Genomic DNA, 4,484 nt, shown 5'->3' with positions numbered 1-4,484 from the left:
TCATGGAACAACTTCCGCATTCAGACAATAGTGGATGTTCTCATTGGCAGGAGGACTACCCTACTTCCGGTCCTCAAAGGCTCCCCATTAGCTTCTAAAGAAGGTCGCGCCCCGTTGCAGCGGACAGCTAGGAGCATGCGCCGTTCTTGCTGACACCGAGGAGCATGCGCTGTACACTCTGTGGCAATGCTGCGATTACTGACAAATTTAAGTGTCCAAATGCCAATAGGAGAAAAAGAAACAGTAGAGTCAATATTTATTTATTTAGGACTCGACATAACCAAACATGCTCCTCACTATTTTTGCTACTCACCTTGCCGACACCCCTCATGATTTTATAAATCTCAATAAGGTCACCCCTCAACCTCCTCCACTCCAGTGAATAAAGTCTCAGCCTCTCCTTATAACTCAAACCCTTCAGTCCTGACAACATCCTGGTACATCTTTACCGAACCTTCTCTAATAGTATTCTTCCTATAACAGGGCGACCAGAACTGTACTCAGTGTTCTAAAAGTGACCTCACCAACATCCTGTATAATTTCAAAATGATGTCCCAACTCCAATATTCAACTGTGTGGGCGGCACAGTGGCACAGTGGTTAGCACTGCTGCCTCACAGCGCCAGAGACCCGGGTTCAATTCCCACCTCAGGTGACTGACTGTGTGGAGTTTGCACGTACTCCCTGTGTCTGCGTTGGTTTCCTCCGGGTGCTCCGGTTTCCTCCCACAGTCCAAAGATGTGCAGGTCAGGTGAATTGGCCATGCTAAATTGCCCGTAGTGTTAGGTAAGGGGTAAATGTAGGGGAATGGGTGGGTTGCGCTTCGGCGGGGCGGTGTGGACTTGTTGGGCCGAAGGGCCTGTTTCCACATTGTAAGTAATTTAATCTAATGAAGGTGTGAACAATGAAGGCAAGTGGGCTAATCAACTCTTAACAACTCTGTCTCCCAGTGATGCAACTTTCAAAGAACTATGTACCTGAACCACACCCCCATGTCTCTGTTCTACAACATAACCCAGGGCCCCGCCAGTAACTGCTACAAGTCCTCCCCTTTTTATTAAAGCAAAGTGCAATTCCTCACTTTTATCTATACTCTCTCGTGTACACGCTCTCTCTCGAACACAGACACACACCACCCAACACGCACACAGGCCTATACTCCATCACACTCACACATTACCAGTTTTTGTTTTAAAGCTGCTCATTTCTGAGGGGAATCCAAGATGGTGGCGACCCAGCAAGTCTGAGTCTACAGTGCTCCTCCCAAGACTTGGGTAAAGTGGGTCACCCACCCCCACCACACTCACCAAATCATTTATAATAGTTGCTTAATTTAATTAGTTGTTTAATATTAAACTTAAACAATCTAATCTTTAGTTAAAATGACTAAAGGGAAGGGAGCCCGCAGCTCTCAACAAGCAGGACCCCCTCCCCCACCCTCTCCAGCTCCAGCAGAGGCGTCCACAGCCGTCCCGGGGGACTTACCTACAGGGGCAAGCCTTGTGTAGATGATCTCCAAGCTGCACGTGAAGATCGACGCGTTTATCGAGGAGTCCCGAAGTCGATGGGACTCACTCTCGGCCACGCTGCAGAAGCACGACCAAGACATTAAAGAAATCGAGCGCCGAGTCGGAGGGGCGGAGCTAAAGGCCGTGACCTCCGAAACTGGAGCACAATCGGCTGTGGATCAGGTCCGGACTCTCGAACAGCGAGTCCGAACCTTAGAGAATAACATTGACGACCTCGATAATCGAGGTCGTCAAAAAAATATTCGTTTGCTGGGCCTTCCCGAACGGGAAGAGGAAGGCCAGCTTACAGTATTCCTGGAGCAGTGGCTGCCACAGCTTTTAAATCTGGAAGCTGGATCAGGCCAGGTAAGGGTGGAAAAGACCCCCAAGCTATGATCTATAAAGGATCCAAGATCATGTTATTCCAGGAAATTTCCCCGGCTCTGGTTCGAAAGAGGAAGGCATTCGACGAGGCGAAGAAGCGTTTAAGGGACTTAAATATTCAGTAATCCTTACGCTACCCAGCGACGTTACACTTTAACCATGAACGATCCGAATATAACTTTGGATCGCCAGAAAAGGCTAAGGAATTCTTAGACTCTCTTAGATAAACTGTAAGGCATAATGGATGTTGGTTTGCCTTTTCCCCTGCTTTGGTTTATATCCCCCTTTTTTTTCTCTGACTTTACTGTTTAATATCATCATGCGGGGTAGGGAGAGGGATTTGATTTTCTCCCCCCCCCTTGGGGTTGTTTTCTTTTATTATGTTATGTATATGTGAGGGGTGTGTGTGTGTGTGTGTGTGTGTGTGTGTGTGTGTGTGTGTGTGTATATATATAAAAAAGCTGGGGGGGTTTGGTTGGTGTTGGTGGGGGGAGGTGGTTACCTTATTCAATTTTACCTCTGTCTCTAGGAGCGGGGTTGTTTTCCCTTGTTATTTTGTATTATATTTAATTATTATTTGTTGGGGTGGTAATTTTATAGTTATATATTTATATATGGTATTAACATTACCAAATATATCCAGGTGTTGGTGTGGGTGGGGGTAGGGTGCTCACTGTAAACTCTAGCTTTGTATTATATTTGAACTCTCATTTTATTGAGGAGCGTCTGGGTCAAGGGTGGGGCATTGGTTGGGAGAGGATATGATGAACTTTTGGAGAGGAAGTGACACCCCCTGGGAACAAGAGGAAAATCTCCACTTAGATACGTTTTATTTGTTTTATTTAGAAATAGTTTTTTATTGTATTGTTGTGGGCGTATTAGAGAGGCGTTATTTTTGAAAATTTTATATGCTCTACGCTCGGGATGTTCTGGATAGGGTTCCCCCTCCCGAGGGATCTCGGATTGGCCCAGATGATTATGGTTGATCAGTCGGTTAAGTGGTGCATCTGGAATGTCAAGGGGAGGAATTCGCCAGTCAAAAGGAAGAAAATATTATCAAATCTTAAGAAGGAAAGAGTTGATATAGCTCTCCTACAGGAGACACACCTGTCGGATAAAGAACACTTGAAATTACGACAGGGTGGATTTGATCAGGCCTTTTTTTCTTCTTTTAGCTCAAAAAGCAGGAGAATTGTTATTCTTGTCCGAAAGAATTTCCCTTTCAAAATCCTAAAGCAGATAAAAGACGAATCTGGACGATATATTTTGATTAAAGCCCTCATAAATGGAGGGGAACATGGGATTTTAAATTTGTACTGCCCTCCGGCACACTCCTTTAAATTTATAACGGAAGCCTTTTCAAAATTGATGGCTTTTGGTACCCGTCATATAATTATAGGGGGAGACTTTAATTGTATTATGGATCCAGAAATAGATAGGATTCCCAAGAGTACTGCACGAGTATCTCCCAGATCTAGACAATTGATGGATCCGAACAAAGAATTAGGATTAGTAGATGTATGGAGATGTCTTCATCCACAGGGCAGGGATTTTTCTTTTTACTCCAATCCACATAAATGTCATACCAGAATTGATATGTTTTTCGCCCCCTCGATTTTTAAAAATTCCATATCATCCTGTAAAATAGGTAGTACAGCAATTTCCGATCACGCTGCTGTATATATGGAAACTAAGGCGAGGAACAATGGGACATCCCCTCGGCATTGGCGTATGGACCCCTTCCTAATGAAAGATAGTAAATTTGTAAAGTACTTCTCTCAAGAATTTAAAACTTTTTTAGAAATTAATTCAGGTACAGCTAGCAACCCATCAATGATGTGGGAGTCCATCAAAGCTTACACGCGAGGTTTGATCATCTCCTATTCAGCGACCCAGAAGAAATTGAAGGGAGAACAACAGCGTCTGCTTGAAGCTCGCTTAAAAGCAGCTGAAACAGCATACACTGATAGGCCTTCTATTATTAAATTGCAAAGGATTACGGCTCTTAGGACAGCTCTAAACACGACGCTTACTCAAACGGCTAAGAGGGAAATATTACTTTACTGTTTAATATTATCATGCGGGGTAGGGAGAGGGATTTGATTTTCTCCCCCCCACCTTGGGGTTGTTTTCTTTTATTATTTTATGTATATATGAGGGATGTATGTGTATGTGTATGTATGTGTATATATATTATTTGCAAAACAAAGGTTATATGAATATGGCGACAAACCGGGTAGATACTTAGCATTTCTTGCAAAGAAAAAAAAGGCCCCTCAGACTATTACGTCTATCAAGGAAAGTACGGATATTTTAACTCATGATCATAAAAAGATTAATGCGATCTTTCGAGAATTTTATTCTGAGTTATATAAATCGCAGGATTATGAAGATATGACGAGGAGGATGCAGTCATTTTAAAAAAATTTGACCTTTCCAGGCCTAACTCCGGAACAAGTATCGGTCCTAAATGCTCCTCTTACAGTCCAAGAAATACTTGGTGCAATTCGGCAACTTCAGAGTGGTAAGGCACCGGGCCCAGATGGTTTTCAAGCTGAATTCTATAAAGAATTTACAGAAATATTGGCTGGTC

The 4,484-nt window shown here is 43.5% G+C and overlaps 1 protein-coding gene across 2 annotated transcripts in view; it reads right to left on the bottom strand.

Moving 5' to 3' along the window:
• LOC148145001 (uncharacterized) overlaps positions 1 to 4,484 on the bottom strand; it is a 197,924-nt gene that overhangs the window by 181,181 nt on the left and 12,259 nt on the right. The window lies entirely within an intron of this gene.

Source organism: Chiloscyllium plagiosum, unplaced genomic scaffold, assembly GCF_037043375.1.
Source record: "Chiloscyllium plagiosum isolate Xiang-an unplaced genomic scaffold, Cpla_swu_hap1 HiC_scaffold_27, whole genome shotgun sequence".
Lineage (NCBI taxonomy): Eukaryota > Metazoa > Chordata > Chondrichthyes > Orectolobiformes > Hemiscylliidae > Chiloscyllium > Chiloscyllium plagiosum.
This window is presented reverse-complemented; position numbering and strand designations above follow the sequence as displayed.